Consider the following 25975-nt stretch of genomic DNA (forward strand, 5'->3'; position numbering starts at 1 on the left):
TGACCAGCCTGACATATTTAAACAATTTGAACAAATGCTGCAGAAAGCTCTTAAAGAGACCTCTGACCATATAACACATAAACTGACTAGAGAAATAAGGGAGCTAGGTCAGAGAACTGCTGAACTGGAACAGAGGGTTGATATGATTGATACTGATACACAGTACCACAGCTCTGAACTTTCATCTATTAAAGAAGAAAACATTATTCTGCAGGCACGTTTAGAAGATCAGGAGAATAGAGATTGCAGATCAAATTTGGGGATCAGAGGTATCCCTGAAACTGTCCTTGACTTACAGGCAACTATAATGGCGCTTTTTCAGGAACTAATACCTGGTGTCCCTGTTGATAGGCTTGAAACGGATAGAGTGCATAGAGCTTTAACTCCACAGAAACCTAATGGTCCCCCTAGGGATATAATAGCCAAGCTGCACTTCTACCCTACCAAAGAACAGTTGCTAGCAGCAGCTAGAGGTAAAGATACCCTCAGCTTTCAGGGTAATACCTTTCAATTGTTTACTGATCTGTCTCCACTCACAGTACCCAAGAGATGTGCTCTTAAACCACAATTACAAATACTCCAGCATAACCAAATCTCCTACCACTGGGGTTTTCCCTTTTGTCTCAGATTCACTCATCTGGAAACTAAATACGTATGCTGCTCCTCAGAGGACCTACAGTCAGCACTAATTGAAATGGGCCTTGCGGAAAAAGCCACACTTGATGACCAACCTCACAGACGCTCAGCCTCTCGATCTTCCCAGCAACAATTTAACTCTGGTCCTGGATCATCCTTTACCATGCATCAAAATCTGCATAAGCACGGTTGCTTTGACATTTCATCACCCGTCAATGAGGACCCTATGGATTGAACTATTCTTCTGACTAGAGGGATTTTCTCTTTCCCTCACAGGTCTCCAGCATTACTAGCTAGTCTTGCTACCTATTTGCTGAAACCATTTTTTTGACAGTTATGGTTCATGGTTTATAAGCTTAGTAACAGTTTAAGATATGGAACAAATCTTTTTTTTGTTCTCTGTCTTTACAATTTGTTGGCAATATACTATTAAGTTAGTTTTTTGTAGGTTCCTGCTGTTCTCTGGTGTTGTTCTTCCCGTAGGAATTTCTTGCTGCCCCCGATACCGCCAGGAGACTCCTGACATTGTTATGTGGGACTCTCCTGGTGGACCCGGACCTTCTCAGAGGGTTTTGATCACTCCTCTGAGACGGTCCTACACCCAATATTTATTCTTTATTTTTTTTGATGCAATGCTGGTATTATGGGTTAGAACTATTGTTTTACTTTTTTCTCACCTACTCTTTTTCTTTCCTCTTCCCCCGGTCGGTGACTCTGGCTCCTGGTAAGTGCTATGATTGTAACACATTAATGCTCAACTTATTAGATTTATAGCTCCTATAAATGTATTTTCTTTAAATGTACAAGGGTTAAATATTCCTCACAAACGTACTAAGGCTCTTCGCAACTTCATGACAAAAAAAGCTCATATTATTTGTCTTCTGGAAACCCATTTTACTGATAAAGCCCATCCTAAATTTCTCCCAACTTCCTATCCTCAGTTTTATTCTGCATCGACGGATAAACAGCATGGAACCCTTATTGGCTTTCATTGTTCCACTCTGTTTAACCTTGTGTCACAAATTAAAGACCCTGAAGGTAGATATATTCTACTTACTGGCTTAATTTCTGATAACCCTATCACAATTGTATCTTACTACACCCCCAATAAACGCCCAGTGGCTTTTCTTTCTCATCTTTTCCAGGTGGTAGAAGCTCATAAGTTTGGCACTGTTATTCTATGTGGGGATTCTAATGCTACAGTTCTCCCTTTTCTTTATAAGTCTCCATCATGTCCTACTGATAACTTGTCTAAACTAACATTCCAACATTTACTCACTACACACAGGTTAGTAGACACGTGGCGAGAAATAAACCCTTCCAGTAGACATTATACTCATTATTCTTATCCACACAAATCCTTTTCGCGCATTGATCACATCCTAATCCCATCTAGTATGTTGCCTGAAGTCATCTCTTCCAAAATCATCCCCTTTTCATGGTCTGACCATTGTGCAGTATTTACAACTATTTCCTCCACTATTCCCAGATCACACAATAAAACCTGGTGTATTAATGACTCAATCTTGACTCACCCATCCCATAGCATTGAAATTGAGAAATTGATAACTGACTACTTGAACACTAATGATACAGATGATATCTCTGACATTACTCTTTGGGAGGCTCATAAAGCTGTCATTAGGGGTGGTTTGACACAACAAGCATCTAAACTAGATCTTGATCTCTTCTTGACAGACTCGGCTGATAAACTTATACGCAAACGTCAACATATACAATATCTCAAGGCTAATAAACCTGATAATCCCATGGCTAGAAGCCTTAAATACACACAACATTCACAGGTACCCATCAGGTTGAAAATATCTAGTGAAGCATACACTAGTAACCCAGTTAAAATTTTAGAGATTTTTCACTTTAATTTGGCAAAACTATATTCCCCTGCTCAGAACTTTCATGTTACAAAAATTGACTCTCTGTTTTCCAATATCAACCTTCCAACTCTTGACTAAGAGCAACATGTACTTGTTAAAAGCCCTATTACAGACACAGAGGTTTTAAATGCCATAAAAACCCTAAAACGTCATAAGAGACCAGGCCCTGATGGGTTTTCAGCAGCCTATTATAGGAAATTTTCACATATTTTAACGCCAGTCCTTACCAGAACCTTTAATGCTATCCTGACTGGACAGTCATTCGAAACTGAGACTTTGACCTGTATTATAGCTATGATCCCTAAACCACGCTCCGACTCTACGTCCTGGGCCAACTATCGCCGCATATCACACTTAATCTTAGACATCAAACTAATAGCTAACATTCTGGCCATTAGATTAAATAATATAATCGGTCATTTAATAAAAAGAGACCAAACAGGTTTTATACCTAAGCGTCAAGCCGGAAGTAAATGTTAGACAAGCACTCTTACTTATCCATGCGGCCAAGAATAGACGTATCCCGGCTTGCCTACTGTCTCTAGACCTAAGGAAGGCATTTGATTCTGTTTCATGGCCATATATGCAGTACACTCTTCAAAATATGCTGGTGACAAGTCAAAAAAGGTTTGATATTCAAAGAGGTACTAGACAGGGATGTCCCCTTTCCCCTTTACTTTTTGCTTTACTCATTGAACCCCTAGCACAACTAATTAGAACCAATTCCGACATAAAGGGTATAGAATTAGGCGGTCATCACCATAAACTATGTCTCTTTGCAGATGACATCCTCATCTTCATTTCACATCCTCACATATCAGCTCCAAATTTATTGAAAATATTAGATAATTTTGCCCAAATCTCAGGACATCATGTTAACACCACAAAATCAAATGCGTTAAACATATCTCTACCACAATCAGATCTTCAACTCTCTCAAACCTATTTACTGTTCAATTGGGTTTCAAAACAACTTCCTTATTTAGGCATTCAACTCACTATTTCCCTTAAAGATATCTTCGCCACTAACTATCTACTGTACCTCTTTTGAAACAAACTTCAGGCTTAATGAAATTATGGACTACACTTTACTGTCTTGGATGAGTTAACTTAACGCTATAAAAATTTCTATACTGCCTAAATTTTTATATTTATATAGGGTGCTTCCCACTTCATTACCAGCTTACTTCATGAAGCCTCGTACACACGACAGAGTTTCTCGGTTGCTGTTTTTTTTTTTGCCAAGAAACCGGTCGTGTGTACACTTTTCGATGAGGAAACTGTCGAGGATATCGTCGAGCCAAAAAGAGAGCATGTCTTCTTTTTCCTCGACGGCAATGGAGAAATTTGGCTCGCCGAGATCCTCGACAGCCTAACAAGGAACTCGACGAGCAAAACGATGTGTTTCCCCCGTCGAGTTCCTCGGTCGTGTGTACGAGGCCTCAGACTCATTAAAAATTAAGTCATGTCTTTTATCTGGAGTTCAACTAAGCTGCGAATTTCTAAATCTACGCTTTATCTACATAAGTTGAACGGTGGATTGGGATTGCCTAACTTCACTTCTTACTATAACGCTTTTACAAATTGCATCTCTCTCTAAATACCATGCTGCGGTGGAAACACCTCTATGGGTTGCTATTGAATCAGTAGATACTGATCCCATATCAGTGGCTAATATGTTATGGCTCAAGCCCGCTGATAGATCTAATTTTTCTAACCCAATAACGAAGCATTCCTTAGCATTATGGGATAAATGTAAAAGCTTACATAAGCACCAATCCACACATAATCCCTTGCTTTCGTTCCTCAAGAATGCCGCCTTGTATCCGGCCTGGAAATATCCAAACACATTCTCAGCATGGTCATCTGCAAACTTGATTTGTCTACACAAACTGACATCTACTACCAATTTTCACACATTTCCTGTACTTTGTGAAACTTTTGGGCTTCCATTTCCACATCTGGTGGCAATGTCCGGTAGTCCAAGATTTTTGAACAAATATATTTTCAATGACATCTAAAATCTTCGATTATCCAATTCCTCCAGATCCTGCTACTGCTTTACTAAACCTTAAGCCTTCCACACTTATCCATACTCAATTTCAATTACTAATTCATCTCACTACAGCTGCCAAACACACTATTGCCAAATCTTGGAAATCAAACTCTCTAATCTTGGCAGAGGCTAAACATAGAGTGAATAGAGCAATGTTATATGCAAAAATGACAGCTATTGAAGAAAATAACATAAGTACATTTCGTAAAATGTGGCAGCCTTGGGTGAAACATTACCTCCCTGCCCATTTTGACCAGTCTTTGTTGTTACCAAACAAGAATCCTTTACAATTTTTCAAAGTATATGTATATGTATGCCAGGAGTCAGACCACCATCCCGGGTGCTTATTATTTCACTCATATTCTTGACTTTCTCCTCTCCTGTACCCTTTATTATTTTTTATTATCTATTTTTTTTTATTTATCTTATATTTTTTATTTTTTATATTTTTTTTGTTTAACGATAGAATAATCGCGAGGCCACTTAACATATTTTTTTCTAGGGTTACTCACTCATAACTCTATTATGGTTTCATGTCCTATTACATTATAATAATTCCTTGACAAATAGTTGGATCGATACATCTTCTATTTTTTCCTATTTAGTTTATATAATTACTTAATTTTATGTGTGTATTTATTAAATATAGGGAACAGTTAACTGCATATGTATTGATTAAATGTGTTGTACTAGGTACTGCAAATGTAACACATATATATATATATTATATATGTTGTATATATATTGTATTTCAGTACATTTCATTTTGTATTTTCTCCTCCCCCAACTTATGTTCCCCTATTGAAATCTCAATAAAAACATTTGACAAGAAACAAGGTGAAGCCCGGGGCCCTTAAGTGATCATGAGGCAGATTTACTAAAGTATTGTATAAATGGGGTCAAGAGAATCTACACTCATCTCAAACATTTGATCACATGAGGTTCAAATTCCTTTACAATTGACTGGATGCTTGAATTGTCTTAATGTTTGACAGTGCAATGATCAACTTTAACAAGATTGTCCCATATAATTGTCCTAAATGTAAAGACATATTCTGTAACTTTTTATTAGCAGTAAAGAAGCCGTAAAAAAGACATAAACAAGAAAGGCTAGAATAATCAAAAGTTTCTAAAATTCTGCACTTGGACAAAAGACAAACCTCAAGGGAATAACATACCAGTATATCATTTGTTGTATCTTCACAACAAGAAACATGGCAATTTCTTAGTAGTTTTGTGTAAATTGAAAGAAAAGTGGCAGACTGCAACTTAAATTATTTCCTCTCCAGGTACTGAAACTGCATTATTACCTTATTTTCAGCGAGAATCAGCTAAATAAAAGGAGAAGTCAGCACTGACAATGTTTAGATTGATTTACATCAGTTAAGATCATTGATTTACTTCTACTGCAAGCCTAACCTGCAGTGTGATAAGAGAAATGTAACACATTTTCATAAATTGCATTTAATTAGTAAGAGACCTTATGCATACAGTGCAAACTTCAAAACGATCATGAACACAAACAAAACACACTTGTGGTTCACTGTACAGAAATGTAAACTCAATTAAGAGAAATTGCCAATAACATAAAGCATGGAAAGAAGAAAACTGAACAATTCAATTTCACCTAATGTACTCAATAAAATACAAGAGTTGATTTTTGTGTCCTAAGTAAAAATTATTTATGGGACACTCTAGATCAGGATATGAAGGTAGGAAGATGGATTATTTTTTAGATGAAAAAACAAAAATGCCAACTAAATTCCAAGAAAATTGTGGAATTGTTTATAATCCACATTATACAGTATATACCTCGCAAACAGAAAATAATATACACTTAAATTTAGGATATTCACAATAAAAAAAAAACAATTTGGCACACAATTATCTTTTGAGTTTTCTCTTATTTACTTATTTGTTTGATTAATTACAAAGGATACATTTGATAAGCACCAAAAAGCCTATAAAAAACATGTGTTAATGTGATTGTTCCCTTGGGACCATCAGCCAATAAAACAAAAACAAAAAAAATGATAATTTTGTTTAAAGTAGTCAGCCGTCACAATCTCCATGACTGCCGACTTCAATCCCGGTAGTACTGTTGTTGAGGGGGCTTGTTGCTGCCTGCCATGGGAGGTGATCATATTATCTCCTTTGCTCCTTAGGAGATTGGGGTCGGGTTCCTGTGTGGACACACGGGATATATATAGGGGAGATATTTTGGTCTACGGCTTTCATTACATGGAGCACATGGCACACTACAGACAATATTTTCTAATAGAAACATGTGAGTTAAGATCCATTATTTTCAGTACTGGGCTCTGGACCCCTATGTAGTGATTTTCTTTCCTCTTTCTGTAGGTAGGGGGGTTCACCCTTCATATGGGGGGCTTTTTATTTATGAATTATTTTGTTATTTTTCATTTTATCAGATTGTGGAAACCCCTCATCATAGCTCAAGGTTGGAGACCAATCTTGGGATTGCCAGTACATGATATCTACAGCTTTGGCAGCTTGGTCATTTTAGAATATATTTTAGTTTCATTTGTTTTTATTGTTTGAAAATAGTTTTTAGAAATACAACATGAAAGTAAAACAAGGAACAAGTCCCCCATAGGGGGTTGTAGAAATAGCATTTAGTATGGGATTAGAAGTACAATGTGTCTTTGTAATGTAATTTGCAAACAAAAACAAACATGAAATTAACAGGGAATAGGGAATACAGTACCAGGGAATACAGTTTCAGGTTAGGACTGACTGAGACATGTTATATCAAGAATTGTATAACAATTGCATAAAGAGGGCATGCAGCTTATTATTGAAAGTGAGTGTAATATATTTTAACATATCAAAATATCAGATATATTCAGCGATTTTTAACTCATGACTGCCATAGGTTTAAGCGGTAGTCAAATAACTTCCTGCCACCATGTTTATAGGCAAGCAAGCCTTCATACACACAATTCTGTTTCACCATGTCGAGTACCTCCGACACATTTGTTTTCCATCTTCTGGGTATGAGCGATCTGGCTGCTAACAGCAGATGGATAACAATAGTTTGGCAATTTGGCAGGAATCAATCTATGCCTATGTTTAGGATTGCCAGTGCTGGAGAGGGTGCGGTAAGGATCCCAGTAATATCTGAGATTATAGATGGATACATTTTGTTTCAGAAGCTTGTCAGGCTTCTGCAGGTCCAAAAACTATGCATAAATTGGCCCACAATGAACTACAACCTCTCCAACATCGGAGACTAAGATGGGAGAAATTATGCAAACTTTTAGTGTAGCTTCCCATTTAGTGTATGAAGTGGACTTATGAAAGGAAGATTTATTTTGAAAGAAATTGTAAAAGAGGGAGATGCCTTTCATGTTAGGTGATGTGCCTTGAAGGAATTGCCATCCTTATGTAAGTACATATATTTCATGGGAGGCTAGTGAATTGAGGAAATGAGAGAGTTGTACTGTATATAGAGGTAGTAATCAGTGGATGGGATTTTGAAATCTTGCTAGAGTTGGGAGAAAAGTTTGAGAGATCTTTGGGAAAATAGGCTAGTGAGTGAGGTGATCCCCCTGTCTGACCATTGTTTGAAGGATATATTTGGGATGATATATTCTATGATTTTAAGTGAAATGGGGAGTAAGGTTTTGTGAGGAAAAGACTTGGTGGAAGCATGAAATGCTCTCCATGCCATCAGTGAGACCTAAATTGTGAGAGGAATGTTTTTTTCAAGAGTTACGGGCGCCATATGTCCATCAAGAGGGAGTTAAAGGGAGCCAGCAGGGCTGAAAGTTGATTCATTGGGGTTGATTTACTAAAGGCAAATCCACTCTGCACTACAAGTGCACTACAAGTGCATTGCAAGTGCACTTGGAAGTGCACTTGTAGTGCACTTGGAAGTGCAGTCGCTGTAAATCTGAGGGGAGATCTGAAATGAGGGGAAGCTCTGCTGATTTGCCTTTTGTAAATAACCCCCTATATCTTTCCAGGGGATTTTGTGGGAAGGGGAGATCCAATGTTTTGGTTGGATTAAATGTGTTGCCATGAAGTAATCTTGGAGATCAATCATGCCCATGCCTCCTGCGTTCCTATATTTTATTAGTTGTGTATGTGTGCATCTGGGTCATGTGGATTTGCAGATAAAGTGTTTAAGTGGGGAGTTTAGGGCCATCAGGTGTCCTTGTTTGATTGGGATTGGTAAAGTTCTAAAGACATATAGTATTTGGGGCAGTAGTAACATTTTGAAAGAAGCAAGGCAGCCCGACCATGAAAGCTCAAACTTGGAGATACGTTGAGTTTCTGGAAATTAGATGGAAAATTAGAGGTTGGCATCTGCTAGTTTTGCTACATCAGCTACTAGTTTGATACCTAGATAAGAAATCCCACCAACACTCCATGTGTATGGATGTTTGGAGTTTACTCTTAAGAGTGGGATCTATAGCTATATCTAGAATCAGCGATTTGGTGAAATTCACGTTATAGTAAGAAAGCTTACTAAATTATGTGAGAATTGAATGGGTAGTAGCTAGGGATGATTCTGGGTTGGTCCAAAAAATTATTATATCATCTGAGAATAAATTTATGGTATGAGAGGCATGTTGGATTTGAAAGCCTGTGATGGCTGGGGACGATCTGATGGCCTCGGCCAGGAGTTCTATAAAAAAGTTGAAAATTGATGGTGATAATGGACATCCCTGGCAGGTGCCATTGGAGATCAGAAATAGTTGGAAAAGCATATTGGAGGTGTATACTCTTGCAGAAGGTGATGAGTATAAAGTCAGAATGGCTGAGATATGGGACCTGCGAAGCTGAACTTCAGCAACGTTCTCTGCATATATTTCCAATGGATCCAGTCGAATGCCTTCTCTGCATCCAGAATGAAAAGCAGAGAAGGCATCAGACAGCGCTTGGCATGTTTGATAACATCAAAATCAACATTCAATCACCCTTCTTGTGGCATCCAAGGCCTGGCTTCCAGAAATTAAGCCTAACTGGTCTGGTTTGAACAGATCTGGAAGAATAGAAGACAACCTGTGTGCCAAAAATTTTGCATACAATTTAACATAATTTTTTAAAAACAAAATTGGTCTGAAATTGGCTGGGGAGATGGGTTCCTTACCCGGCTTTAGTATCGTTACTATATGGGCTATATGGGTTACTATAATTGTAAAAAGGTAAGAAAGGAGTTAAGAGGTTGGGGAGTGTTAGAGTCAGTTTTTAGATTATATAAAGAGCTATAATACGAAGCAAAGGATTCTGCTCTGTCTTTTGGGCTTCGCAGGTCCCATATCTCAGCACTTTATACTCATCACCTTCTGCAAGAGTATACACCTCCAATAAGCTTTTCCAACTATTTCTGATCTCCAATGGCTCCGATGATGAAGGGTGTGGAACCCGGTAGGTGGTGATTGAATCTTGGAGTAGGATTGTTGGATCAAATACCATAAAGATGGATGGTAGGATGACATCACACTTGTCAGACCTGAGACTGATGAAGAATAGAGGGAGGCTAAACAGGAACTATACCAAAAGTCAGTGAAAAAACAGACCGTAACAAAAACTGAGTGATTCCCAAAGGAATTTGTTTGCAGGTATACTGCACATTTTTCAAACCCAGGTCCATAAACACTTTTTATGACAATAACTTACGTTCAACTCAAACATCGGGCTCATCCCTACTCACAAACGCTTATTTGACTTAATACTTATCGGTATGTGAGTCCAAACTCTGGTAAGCATGCCAATTTTCTCATATGGTGGTGGATCTCACAATCAAAAGCAAAGTCATAAATCTACTGTGCCCTCACATGGGTGTCTTCTTCTACAGTGATTTCATTTTCATGGTAGACTATTTTTCACTTGACCATTTTTTCACATGATTATATATTTATAATCTCTGAATATTTTTGATCACAGCATGGTTTTTCATTATTCATCTATTGAATTATTATTGATGAACATTCATTTTTTACCACATTGGCCTCACTGCCAGTTTGTTCATTTTATCTATTTGTTTCAATCCACTTTATTTACATACATTTATTGAGCACTGCACTATTTATTATTTATATGTTTGCACTATATGCCTAGTGAGTGGTATCTGCTATTTCTAGTCTCTGAGAGCAGTTTATATTTTATTTTCATATGTACAGTATATTTGTATATATGTAATGCTCTTGTCAAAGAGCTACAGTGTAAAATGTAATTGAATTGAACACACTGATAACAAAATAGTTAATCTAATCTAATCATGATTATTGTGGTTAAGAAGTTAAAGAAGTTAAAGAAAGGTAAACCACTACCATTGCAACATCTCAGAACATTTTCATCAACACCTTATTATTTCCAGGTGATTACCAATTTATTACACAATTTGATACAATCTGTGCCAGCCAAGTTCTAAATAAATGAACATAAATAAATAAAAACAATAAATAAAAACAAATAACATTTATTGGCAACACTATAAAAAGTGTTTAAAACCAACAATGGATGTTTAATTGACCCTCTTGTGTCTCATGTCAGTCAACATGTTGTTGATATACTGTAATTCTGTTGTACTGTTTTTTGGGTACATTGTGATTATCTAACATTGTCTAACCATCTAACACTACAGTAGGTTCTAATGACAGTAGTTTATTATGTTAGAGTTTGTTTTTTAAATACTCAGAGGGTGAAAAGTACTGCTGTAATCACAGTATGTATCTCTAACTAAACAGTTTTAAGTAGTGAATGAAGGAAATATAATACACAATAACTAACTTTTGTCCCTCCCTTTTAGAATATACCTCTTGTACCAAATTGTAATGTAACTATAATGTCTGTCTTTATTTTGTTACGTGCTGCACAAACTCTTGGCGCTATATAAATCCTGTATAATACTAATAATAAAAAATAAAAAAAGGAAAAAGAAAAATTTGATTTCTAAGATAAGTTTTAACCTGAAACATTGTTGTGTCCTTAGTATAAATTCAGAACTACACCCTGCCCCAGTAGTTAAAGGGGTATTAAACCCAAAACCAACAATGTATTATATTGCAGCTTACTAGTTCTAGTTTTACCCCCCCCCACACAAAATGTCCTTCAGATTAGTTATTTTTTTTGTGACAGACCCTCTTTTGTCTAACACAGGGCCCAATCACTTGGTCAAATCACGCTTCGCTAAACCTAGACCTTTCCCTCTCCACTGGATTCTCCAAGAAATGACAGACTAAGCTGGCCTTACATGTTCGCCACCCTAACCAAATTCAGATTCTGAGGCCCCTTTATATCTTCCCTAAAAACCCTTTATTGTAACCCCTCATCCCAGGTCCGAATGGCCTCTTTTTTTGTCTCAGATATTCCCAATGTCTAACGGCACCAGACAGGGTTGCCCCCTTTCCCCATTACTTTTCCTTCTTTATGTAGAACCCCAGCAGAGGCTATTCGGTATCACCCTGTCATCCGAGGTATACCCATGTCTCATAGGGAATATAAATATCCTTATTTTCGGATGACATACTATTGACTCTTACCAACTCACATATATTCCTTACATCTCTACACACCCTAATATCAAGATTCAGTGCTTTATTCGGTTCCAAAATCAACACCTCTAAAACAGTGGTGCTCTCCATATACCACCTGAGGAACTAAAGTCACTACAGCACTCGTACCATACCACTGGTGCTCCTTCTCCCTCAAATACATAGGCATGCAAATCACCCCAACCTATACTTCTCTGTATCAGCCAACTATATCCCTCTGCTCAAAGACGTCAGTGATAGGTTAAAGTGTTGGAACGATGTACCGAAAATGACTGTCATGCTTAACCTGCTGTATCTTTTTCAGACCCTACCAGTTCCTATCCCCATGTCACAATTAAATCTAGACAAAAACACAAACTACTGCGCACGGGTGGATTGTCCAACAGTTAATCAAAGTTCCGCATGGAAATTTCCATAGGTGTCAAAACTGGTAACAGTGGCCTTGCTGCCTTTCAGGGACGGGGAGCATCCTAGCAGAGAACAAAAAAAAAGAAAGGCGCACCAGCCTAGTATATTACCGTTGACAATTTATTAATAAATTGTCAACGGTAATATACTAGGCTGGTGCGCCTTTCTTTTTCTTCTTTTTGTTCACAATTAAATCTAATCAAGTGTTGGTTCCTTAATTTTACCTGGAGTGACAAGGGTCATAGAGTAACAAGCTCTGTGATTTTATCCCCTAGTCATTGAGCTGGTCGGATGTTTATAAATACAGTATTATTTGGCTTCCCACCTTCGGGCAATGGTTTCCTGGTCCAGCTTAGAAGCATTGAATAGATGGGCGGAAATCGAGATGGGCTCATTGTTTCCCACATACCCCTGTTCCCTTGTCTGGTCACCCAACCTGATTCAGGACCCCAAACTCCATAGTTTATGTTTAAGTTCTATGCTGTTCACATTAAGGATTTGGCACACTAGTATCCCGAAATTCTCTCTCTCTTCGCCATGCCCCCATTATCTAACGTACTCTTCAACCCACTACTCCCAGACACCCTATCTCATCCCTATATGGTCCCCTGGGTACAAGCTGGCCTGTTTCAACTTTGCTATTTTGTTTACTACCCATAAATTCTGAACCTTTGCTAACCTCCAGTCTAAATGTCAACTCTCCAAAAATTTGCACTACTCTTACCTCCAAATAAGTAATTACCTATCAGTTCTCTCCCCTTACCTTATCTTACCTAAAACAATGAACGTTGAACTCATTTGTTCCCAAGGTCCCTATCAAACAATATTCATTTCTGCTATCTATCAAATACTTCAGGAATCATCCCTACTTTCTGATGATCTCCATACCTACATGCGAACATGGTCTCAAATCATACAAAAACCTATCTCTGCCTCCCTACTGTTCTTCTGGTATAGTACACCAGAGATCATGCCCTGTTATGACCCCTCCCTGTCCCCTCTTTGCTGGAGATGTGGTAAGACCAGAGGTACCCATTACCATATATTCTGGTAATGTGAGTTAATTAAACATTTTTAGTCCATGCTGATGTGTCCTTCTCCCGTTGGACCCGTTACATCTCCATCTTAGCCTTCCCTTTCCAGGTTTGGGAAAAACTCTAACAAATTAGCTTCATACATTTTATTAGCAGCTAAGAGAGTTATTCCAATGTGTTAGTTGGCCTCCACCCCTCCCTCTCAAGAACAACTTCTCAATGTCATTGCTGAAAATCCACAGAATGGAGCACATGACGGCATTTGTAGAAGATGCTATTGACGGATCTGAGCATTTTTCCCCTCCCTGACTCCCTGTTTAAATCACGTCAACCCTTTCATTCCTGCCCCTTCCTGATTTAGCTCCCCCCCACATCCTGTTCCCTTTCTGATTTTTGTATGCCACCCAGTTTACTACTCCCTTACCCCCATGGTATATATATATGTGTTGTATAATTTTGCTATACATTTCTAGTTGTAATCAAGAGAAAAAATGTTATATCCTTTAGATGGCTTGCTCTATACAGTTTTTTTATTTAGATACATATCTTTATTCGACCTAGATGCTTGTATCTTTTTTTTCTTTCTTCTTTATTGTTTGTTTTCTGTTTCTTGTTTGATTCCTTCTAGCTCTCACAGAGCTTAATGTGCTTTATTTGTAATGTAAAAATCTTTAATAAAAAAAAAAAAAAAAAAACTGTACAAATGTACTTTTTTATTTTATGGAATGCAATAACTTTTTTCGTTTTTTTGCCTAATACACTGCTCAACAATTTTAATATTACATTAAAATTAGGTGTATGCTGCAAAGTTAAATATTTATTGTACCAAGATAGAAGTTATACACTTGGGGTGGGGTAATTAAAATCACATAAAAGATTGTTAGTTCAACAGTAAATCTGTGAAAGTATTGAGTTTATAATGGAATAAAATTGAGAACATTTGATCATATGACAAGCATAAAAGTTCAAAAGATGTACTTTTTAAAATACTCGAACCTAGGGAAACATTAGGAAATCATTTGAGTAAAATTTGGAATGTCTAATAAAGGTTAGGCATTCAAAAACATTAAATATGTATGTAAGCTTAGATGTGTCATTTAAATTCCATAATGAGCATACACAGTAAATAGATTTCCTGAGGGATATAGCAATTTAGGAAATGCCAACACCACAGACATTTTTCTTTACCAATTGACATATTTAATGTGTGATTATTTTCAAGATCTATTGATCTCATTAAAAGTTAACTGGAGTTAACTATTTCCTGTAAATATAGAAGGTAGAATATCGAGAACATGGGACTTTATAGGTGCAATTAGTACTATTACAGTACATAATGTATTTTCAATAAAAACACAGTTTATTAAAGTCACAAACACACATATAAAAACAATTTGTACAACACATGGACAGCTTTGTGGTCATTCAACATGTGTTTTTGTAGCTCCTATAGTTGTTTCCACATCTTTAATCCTACATGTTTCGCCGTATGGCTTCCTCAGGGACAAGCATGGTTTTATGGCTACTATATGAATGAACACAAGCCAGTTACAAAAAGTGCATATAATATCACGTCAAAAAATACAATCACTATGCACATCAAAGACTATGAAAATAAATACATGAATGCATCTCCACCCAATGGCAAGAGTTTCCTGAATTGAGTCATACCTCAATGACAGACAATGAGATCCAGTTATTGTCAAGGACATAGAAATAGGAGTCTGTGCAAGTGGCCCAAAGAGCCCAGATGAACAAATGTGAACCATCCCAAAATGCCGGATCTCCTGCAGGGAGGGGTATAGCGTCAAGTGTATATACAGGTAAAATAAAGCCTAAAATTTGTTTAAAAAAAGAGCTTGTGGTCAATCGGTCTATCACCTTTACTTTTGACTATAAAATCCTATATTATTTCTTACCAAATCAAATTACTTCAATATCACCAGTATAAGGGATGCATGGAGCCTCATAAAACACTAGATGGTGCCAGACATTTAAATAAATCCCACATGGGGCTGAAAAAACTGCCAAATACAAAAAAAAGATTTATAAGTATAAGCATGTGTAATCACTCTTGCCTTACATAGTAGGGTCATTATAGCTAGTGAGATATTTGTACCCAGTGAAACACATCTGATCTCTTAGGATTCCACAACTCATTGCATCTGTCAATGGAAAGGGCTGAGATGGGAAGAATGAGGAAGGAAAACAAACACCCCTAACAGAGAGAGGGGTGAGCCACCCCAACCTATGAAAATCATAAGGTTCCAGGTCAGTGGGGCAAATGCCCCAAATGCTGCATCATGATGGGGAGGAGTATATAAGGACCCACATGGCGGTGACCATTTTGTGGAAGTTCGAGAGAGCATAGTGATTGTATTTTTTGACATAATATTATATGCACTTTTTGTAATTGGCTTTTTGTTCATTCATATAGTAGCCATAAAACCATGCTTGTCCCTAAGGAAGTGGTATGGCTAAACATGTAGGACTAAAGATGTAGAAACTATAGGAGTGACAAAAACACACCTTGAATGACCACAAAGCTGTCCATGTATCATAGTAATAATTGTATCTATAAAGTCCCATCCCCTATTTTTTTTTACCTTCTATGTTTTTATGGGGATGTTGGTGGTGTAATATAGCATTACATTGAGTCTGAGGTTGACCACTTACCATAAACAGACCCATGTTTCCTGTAAAAAAAAATGTATTTTTTTTTTTTATTTCTAGAAATAAAAAAAAGTAGTACAAACAAACAGTCCTAACCTCAAAAGTACTGTGTAATTAGTAAGGGTTCCAAATACTGTATGTTCTTGCTACTATACAACCATTAGGAAGTATTACAGGAGTATAACAGTTACCATATTAGGAGGCAGGCAGATTTCATCTGGCAACACAATATTTATCTCTATTATTTCTAACCTGAAGACTGAAAAATTAAACATATTTGAAGCACATATTTACACCATTTTTGTTAGAATGCAATTTCAGGAGATAAGAGCAGGCAGATTTCATCTGAGAGTTAAAAAAAAAAAATAACAGTATCAATTTTCTAAGACTGAAAAAAAATGTACAGATTTGCTTCACAGTATGTTCTGCTTTTTCACAAACATTCAATTTCAAAGGGAGAGAGAGCAGATGGCTTTTATCTGGAGAATAAAAAATGACATAGTCTTTTTTTAGAGACTGAATACAGGAAATCCGGACAGAAAAATGTTCCCACTAAGGTTCAGCATGCAAAAACGCGTTTTATTGCTAAAGCACCGTAATGTCATACAAACAATAATGAGAAATGCAAGAATGACCCTACAGAAATAACTGAGCAGTTTTTACTGAAAAAACTGAAAAAAATATAAGAAAAAAGCGGTGGTGGCGCTACCTGCCCTTATAAACCACAGATAAGTGTTAAGGTCAACCTTTGCAAAAAGGTCACTATAAAGTGTGTCAGATGTGTATTAGAGGGTAGGAAACACAATTCATACTCCAAATGTGTAATACAGATAAAGGATTGGTGCAATCCCTAGGACGTGTGTGTTGGTCTCATATACAAACGCATGCTGGTACCATGTTCCCTTACTACCTTAAAGTAAATATTGTGCCAATCATATAAATATATATAGGTGAAAAAAAATTATATCAATTAATAAATATATAAATATGCAAATCCACACACAAGGTCATAAATTGACCAATGGTAAAAGATGAAACCAACCAATCACATCCACAACTCATATGGTGTAGAGAGGTGCGGTGGAATACATAAAAAATGTGCAAACAATGATATATAAGAGGATATATATACAGTATATACACTTTGCATAGAGTGAAATATAGGAAGTCCATCACAAAGTGGTAACTTGGTAAACAATATTCAGATTTCCATGTTCCATAATTCCAGCCAGGGATTGGGAGTGCATGCTCACAGAGTGAGGAAGGTGCTTCTAGGTCACAGATGGTGAATGCGCAAGTGATCCCGGTGCTCCCCCTCAAGGGTCCCCACTCACCAGCTGCTGCTACCCCTCCAGGGGTGTATCGCATGTATTGTAAACTTCCCGAGGCTGCTCTCTCCCGGCTAGTTCCCTCCGCCGTCCAGATGGGGGGTCTCCAGAGTAGTGTGATATTCCTCAGAGGAAAGAAAAAACGCCTTCCATAGTGTAGTAAAACTTGTTTTCTTTATTTGGCCCAACACTGCTGGATGTACCAGCAAAGACAAACAGCAATGGCCACAAAATTAAAAATATTAAAAGTAAAAAACTGCTGGATTCAGCCAAATTTAAAAACACACGCGGCCGGGTGTTCTATATGCGCTAGTACATGGAGTCGCGGCTTGCGGTCCACCTGCGTTCCAACTAGCGTAGAACCCGGAAGTAGAGTCACTGCGTAACCCCCCCTTACGCGTTTTGTCATCAAGCATCTTCTGAAGCGGTACAGGATACACGTCTTCCTACCCTCTAATACACATCTGACACACTTTATAGTGACCTTTTTGCAAAGGTTGACCTTAACACTTATCTGTGGTTTATAAGGGCAGGTAGCGCCACCACCCCTTTTTTCTTATATTTTTTCACATTTACTTACCTCCTTTTAAGGATTGTACTTGGGGGGGCAGCAACCTTACAGTATCACATAATCCTAAGCGCAGGTTTAATTATTATTATTTAGTTTTCACAACTGGTGTTGGGTATTTTTAGTGGTGAAGTACCGTAATCCAGCATAAGTATAGATTCTGAATGCAAGAATGACCCTGCAAACAATTGAATGTTTTTATAATTTGTAAAAAGCTGGAAGAAATTTGATGCGGCACCTCAAATGTGTGGCAGCAATGGACTACAACTGTATAGATATAGGATGAGATGTTAATACTGGCAGGTCTACACTGGGGACAAGAGATGATTAATGTGACAGGCCAGCAGTAGAAGACAAAGTTGTTAATGGTAGCATGATGTGGTCATTGTGAAAGTAGATGCCTTTGATATTCTGCCTATCCTGCTACACCCAGACCAGTCCAGCTTTACTAAAGACAGGCAGACCTCTGATGCCATGAGGGGACTTGAGAATATTATTAATCATGCTGTTCAAACTCAAGCATTTCTGCTTTTGGTCCTGGATGCAGAGAATAAAGGTGAAGGGCAGGGCATGAAATGTCCCTGCCCCTACCACCTGTGGGATCGTGTCAGACCTATAATTCAAATTAATTAAAGTTAGTTAAAAAAAATTAACTTACCTGAGATTGGTTTAAAAAGGTGGAAGTTGCCCCACAACGGTCCTCTAACACGAGCCTCAGCCTATAAAAGAAAAGAGAATGCGTCATTAGTTGGCAGAAGACGACAAAGATCAGAAGAGGAGCACATCTGCGTTTTCCTGCCATGGAGCCCTTACTTCGCCTTATGATGGATCGACTGCCCCTGAGCCTCCGATGTCCTGAAATAGACATTCCTCCCTGCTTCTGTCTGGTCCTGTGCATGTCAGATGCTCCGTGTCTCGGCTTCTGATTTTGTCATGTCCATTTCTTTGTCTCCTTCGAGCCCTACTCCTGTTCGCGATGACGATCGGCCATCAACTTTGGCTAGGATCACAGGCGCATGCGCAGTCCGGCCTGGAAGATCAACACAGAGAATACATAAGCGACCTCACAGGTTCGATTCCCCGGCTGACCATGTCACTGGGAAAATTGAAAAAAAAAAAGTGCTAAAAATTCGGGGAATAATTTGTATGATGTTACTAATTATTCTGCTTCTCCTTTAACCCCTTCTAGTGCTGTTGCTTCAGCCAAAATGCCACAGACGACTTCTGTAGGTCCTTCAATGACAGCAGATCCCATTGTCATGGAGACTGGTAGTAAACATATCACTTGGAAAAAAGCAAGTTTGTAAATCAAAAGGTATTGTAATGCCTTCTAATGTTTTAGTTGATAGTGAGTGTTCAGATCCTCAATTAAATTCTTCTAGTTCTATCACTACAGCCATTCTGCAGCCCGCATCTTCTGCCGGTCCTACTTTGATGACAGAACACATTGCCATAGTGTCTGGTCATGAACGCGAATCTCCTGACTTTGTAATTTCATCAAATCCACTGCTAACAGGGCCAGTGAATGCCCCCACTGCTATGGTTTTCGCTCCTGCTGGTGAGTTTCATAATTCTTCTCAATTCAGAGAATTGCTTTGTACTTTTTCTAATTTTATGTCTACATTCGCTGCTTCTTTTAATATTGTTAATCAACCCCAGTTAACAACTAATGCTGCTTCTGTGTGGCTGGATTCTTTATCTTAGCTGAATAGTGTCCCTGTCTCTACCTCGGTTGCTACGGCGAATGTTATTCCTGATGCTCCTAATGTGATAATTCCTCCGCTAGTCCCAGAATCTTGCTTGAAGAAAGTTTTAACATGCAAATTGTCTCCTCTGGGATTCCATTTATCTGGAGCACTGAAATATAAAATTTGGAAGGGGGAGTATATTGAGAATCTATCTTTGCTTCTGTCCAATCATGAAAATAGATTGGATCGGAGAGATGGTGATTGTAAAGATGATGATAAAGGGAAATTCGCCCTGCGCTCTTTTAACAACTGGCTATAGGCATTTTGCTTTTACGCTAGTGTGATGGGTGAAAAACTTCCTGATTTGTGTTCTGGCTTCCAGCATGTTAAATTTTAAATTTGGATTGTATTGGACTTGGTTCTTTCTAAATGTTAGGTTAGATTGAAAGTCTTGCTTGGTTTATTGGTGTTTGCGTCTAGAGTTTTACCGATGGGTCGCGTTTTCTCAAAGAGATTATATTGCGCTATTTCTGGAATTTCTTCCCCTTTTCATTTTGTGAGGATTACATCTGTAATTAGGGACGATCTTAAAGTATGGCATTGTTTTTTTTCTACATTTAATGGTAGTTGTTTATGGCAAACTCCTTTTTTTCAGCTTCGGCACTGCATCTACATACTGATGCCGCTGGATCTTGTGTCTATGGTGCTTATTGGGATGTGCATTGGTCTGCTGATTTGTGGCCGGCATCTTGTAGAGATTCCAGTTTGACGGCTAATATTCTTTTATTGGAGATTTTTCCTGTTTTAGTGGCTTTAGAATTGTGGGGTGTTAATTTTAGGAATCATCATATTTTACTCTATTCTGACAATAAGGGTGTTGTTTTTGCTCTTAATTGCTTATCATCTAAATCTCTTCCTGCTCTTGCAGTACTTAGACTGAAATGTTTAAATGTTTAGACCTTAATATATGACTTAAAGACAAATACATTCCTGGTAAAGACAATCTAATTGCTTATGCTTTGTCCCATTCTCAGATTCAAGAATTCAGACGTTTGGTACTGGATGCAGATCTGACTGGCCAGTTATGCCCTCAACACTCATGGGACCTTCAGTGAATCCTGTTTTCGCTGCTATTAAAGCTTCTTTGGCACCCTCCATGTGGGCGTCATATAAAGCTGGGTGGTCCTTGTGGTGTTCCTGGGCACGGTCGACACCTTTTTTCTGAAGACATAGTTCTGTCCTTTCTTAGTTTTTTGATGTCTCGTGGTTATTCACATTCTCATATCCTCAAAACTCTGTCCGGTGTTTGCTTTTTTATGCGTATGCAAGGTGACAGATCCTGTATGTCCTTTTTCTCGGTTAAACATGCCTTAAAGGGTTACAAAAGGAAACATTTTGTTGCTGATAAAAGATTACCGATCTCTGTTGATCTTTTGGGTCGTCTTTGTGACGTTTCTAAGGATGTATGTTTTTCTCTTCATGAATCCCTATTATTTACTTTAGCCATTTGTTTATGTTTTTTGGGGCCTTTAGGGTTTCTGAATTGTTGCTATATAAAGTTTCTGACGACACTGGTTTATTGTTTCAGGATGTCTTTACTAGAACAGATTCTATTCAGGTTCTGCTTCATAAGAGTAAGTCTGATCCTCTGGTTCATGGTAGATGGATTACTTTGCGAGCTAACCCTGCCGCTCGCTATTGTGTTTTCTCTTTAATTGGACGATTTTTGGGAGTGAGACCTTTATCTCATAAACAATTTTTGATTCATGTCACGGTTGCTCCGGTGACTATTTATCAATTGAAGGCTGTTCTGAGTAGATGCCTCAAAGCATTACATTTGGAACATCTGCGAATTTCATCTCACTTATTTCGTATTGGTGCGGCCACTACAACAGCTATGGTTGGTCTTAATGAATCTATTATTAAAAAAATTGGAGGTTGGCGATCAAATTGTTATAGATCATATGTTAGATTTAATTTTTGTTTTTAATTTTAGATGCTCACTGTACCATCTGGATTATTGGACACTTATGTTTTCTAGGCTCAGAAGAGAGCTGAATGGAGGGTATATGGCAATAATTTAGGATTACCTTGTTCTGAGTTTTCTGTATATTGGTATGGAAAACGTGGTATGCGTTGGAACGATTTATGTTCTGTTTTGTCTCATTTACATGATTTCTGACCCATCTCATTTACACGATTCCTTTCCCATACAACAAGTCATTATTTTCCTTTTATCTGGTAATGATCTTGGTAAACGCAAGACGTTGGAGTTAATTTCTCAGATTAAGCGTGATCTGTTATGTTTACTTGCTATTTTGCCTGATACTGTTTTAATTTTTTCTGAAGTTATCCCTCAACTTGATTGGTTGCTTTGCTCTGAGCGTAAGTATTTGGAGAAAATTTGTAAGCAAATTAATAGGGCTTTGGATAAATTCATGTCTTTGGTTCATGGTCTGTCTTTTCAACATGTGGACTTGGAAGGCGGTTTGCCTGGTTTTTATAGACCAGACAATGTGCATTTATCTGATATTGCTCTTAACATCTTAAATTTAGATTTCCAAACCTGTGTTGAATTGGCTGTTGCCTTGGTGGGGTGCCATGCTCCTTAAGATTTGGGCCTGGTGTATGGGATATTATATTTGAAGTTTTAAGTGTAGCTTGAGCTTAAATGGCTGAGCTATTTACATATATATATATATATATATATATATATATATATATATATATATATATATATATTATATACAGTACAGACCAAAAGTTTGGACACACCTTCTCATTCAAAGAGTCAAAGAGTTTTCTTTATTTTCATGACTACGGAAATTGTAGATTCACACTGAAGGCATCAAAACTATGAATTAACACATGTGGAATTATACATAACAAAAAAGTGTGAAACAACTGAAAATATATTTCATATTCTAGGTTCTTCAAAGTAGCCACCTTTTGCAGCAGACACATCTCTAGAACTGTTAAGAGGAGACTGTGTGAATCAGGCCTTCATGGTAGAATATCTGCTAGGAAACCACTGCTAAAGAAAGGCAACAAGCAGAAGAGACTTGTTTGGGCTAAAGAACACAAGGAATGGACATTAGACCAGTGGAAATCTGTGCTTTGGTTTGATGAGTCCAAACTTGAGATCTTTGGTTTCAACCCCCGTGTCTTTGTGCGACGCAGAAAAGGTGAACGGATGGACTCTACATGCCTGGTTCCCACCGTGAAGCATGGAGGAGGAGGTGTGATGGTGTGGGGGTGCTTTTCTGGTGACACTGTTGGGGATTTAATCAAAATTGAAGGCATACTGAACCACCATGGCTACCACAGCATCTTGCAGCGGCATGCTATTCCTTCCGGTTTGCGTTTAGTTGGACCATCATTTATTTTTCAACAGGACAATGACCCCAAAAACACCTCCAGGCTGTGTAAGGACTATTTGACCAAGAAGGAGAGTGATGGGGTGCTGCGCCAGGTGACTACCTCTTGAAGTTCATAAAGAGAATGCCAAGAATGTGCCTAGCAGTAATCAAAGCAAAAGGTGGCTACTTTGATGAACCTAGAATATGAAATATATTTTCAGTTGTTTCACATTTTTTTGTTATGTATAATTCCACATGTGTTAATTCATAGTTTTGATGCCTTCAGTGTGAATCTACAATTTTCATAGTCACGAAAATAAAGAAAACTCTTTGAATAAGAAGGTGTGTCCAAACTTTTGGTCTGTACTGTATATATGTATATATATATATATATATATATATATATATATATATATATATATATATATATATATATATATATTTATATATATATATATATATATATATATATATATATATGTTTACTAACAGAAAATGTTATTATACATTAACCACTAGCCGACCAGCCACCGTCATTATACGGCGGCAGGTCGGCTCTCCTGGGCGAGAGCCCGTAGCTATACGTCCTATCGTATAGCCGCCACTAGGGGGCGGGTGCGCGCCGCCGGCGGCGCGCGCCCCCGACTCCCGTGCGTGTGCCCGGCGGGCGCGATCGCCGCCGGGCACACGCGATCGCTCGTTACAGAGCGGGGACCGGGAGCTGTGTGTGTAAACACACAGCTCTCGGTCCTGTCAGCGGGGGAAATGCTGATTTTCTGTTCATACAATGTATGAACAGAAGATCAGTGTTTCCCCTAGTGAGGCCACCCCCCCCCACAGTAAGAACACACAAGGGACATACTTAACCCCTTCCCCGCCCCCTAGTGTTAACCCCTTCACTGCCAGTGGCATTTTTATAGTAATCTAATGCATTTTTATAGCACTGATCGCTATAAAAATGCCAATGGTCCCAAAAATTTGTCAAAAGTGTCCGAAGTGTCCGCCATAATGTCGCAGTAACAAAAAAAAATCGCTGATCACCGCCATTACTAGTAAAAAAAATATATTAATAAAAATGCCATAAAAATACCCCCTATTTTGTAAACGCTATAACTTTTGCGCAAACCAATCAATAAACGCTTATTGCGATTTTTTTTACGAAAAATATGTAGAAGAATACGTATCGGCCTAAACTAAGGAAAAAAATTTTTTTTTTATATATTTTTGGGGGATATTTATTACAGCAAAATGTAAAAAATATTATTTTTTTTCAAAATTGTCGCTCTATTTTTGTTTATGGCGCAAAAAATAAAAACCGCAGAGGTGATCAAATACCACCAAAAGAAAGCTCTATTTGTGGGGAAAAAAGGACGCCAATTTTGTTTGGGAGCCACGTCGCACGACCGCGCAATTGTCAGTTAAAGCGTCGCAGTCCCGAATCGCAAAAAGTGCTCTGGTCTTTGACCAGCAATATGGTCCGGGGGTTAAGTAGTTAAGTGTATTAATTATTTATGATTTTATTGAAAGTTGATATAATCAATGTAATATTTAAATACCTATAAATAAGGGCCACGGCCATTTCAAACCACAGGTATTTACTGTAGTATTATTTATTCAACAAATATTTTTTTAATTATTAATTTTTAATGAGTTATGACTACGATCCCATAAAGGTGAAGGGCAGGTCATGAAATTTCCCCACCCCCACCACCTGTTGAATTGTGTCAGACCTATAATTCAAATTAATAAAAAATAAAAAAACATACTTACCTGAAAGTAGTTGATAAAGTTGATAGTTGCCCCAAAACGGTCCTCTAACATGAGCCTCGGCCTGTAAAAGAAAAGAGGATGCGTCATTAGTGGGCAGAAGATGATGAAGATCAGAAGAGGAGCACATCCCAGCCTCCCTTCCTGCCGTGGCCGGTTTCATGAGGTTTCATCCCTTTGTTTGAAAGGGGATATTATAATTGATGTTTTAAGTATAGCTTGAGCTTAAATGGCTGAGATATGTATTATTGTATATATATATGTAATATATATATAATATATATATATAATATATGTATATATATATATAATATGGATGTATGTTTACTAACAGAAGATTTTATTATACAATAAGTGTATTAATTATGTTGGGACTATATTGTCAACTAACAAGGAATTTTTTCACTTATGTGTTTTGAAGCTTAATTAAAGCGGGGGTTCACCCAAAAAAAACAATTTTAACATTACATTCAGCCGAGCTTTGAGAATGACATTAGGCTGTTTTTTTTTATATCCTTGCCGTACATACCGTATTTTCACTGCGGCTTCTGAGTATGTAATCTGCGGGACTGGGCGTTCCTAATTGATTGACATGCTTCCGACTGGCGCATACAGTGCATCACGAGTTGCCGAAAGCAGCCGAACGTCGGTGCGCAGGCGCCGTATAGAGCCGACTCGCAGTCCGGCTTCTTTCGGCAACTTGTGACGCACTGTATGCGCCGGTCGGAAGCATGTCAATCAATTAGGAACACCCAGTCCCGCAGATTACATACCCGGAAGCTTGTTAAAAAATTTTTTTGGGTGAACCCCCGCTTTAAGTATGTTTTAAGATGTATGTTAATTAATATTTTATTTATAACCAAGAAAAAATGGGGCCATAGACATCCATACAAATTTAGGGACCTTCAGCTGAGAAGTCTATCCCAGGGAATGTGGATGTAGAAGAGCCAGCCGAAGTATGCCTCAGAGGAAAAAAACAGGGAGCAAAACAAGAAAAGTAGACCAAGAAGATGGAAACAAGGAACATAAATCCCCCA

This window comes from Rana temporaria, chromosome 2 (assembly GCF_905171775.1).
Source record: "Rana temporaria chromosome 2, aRanTem1.1, whole genome shotgun sequence".
Classification (NCBI taxonomy): Eukaryota; Metazoa; Chordata; class Amphibia; order Anura; family Ranidae; genus Rana; species Rana temporaria.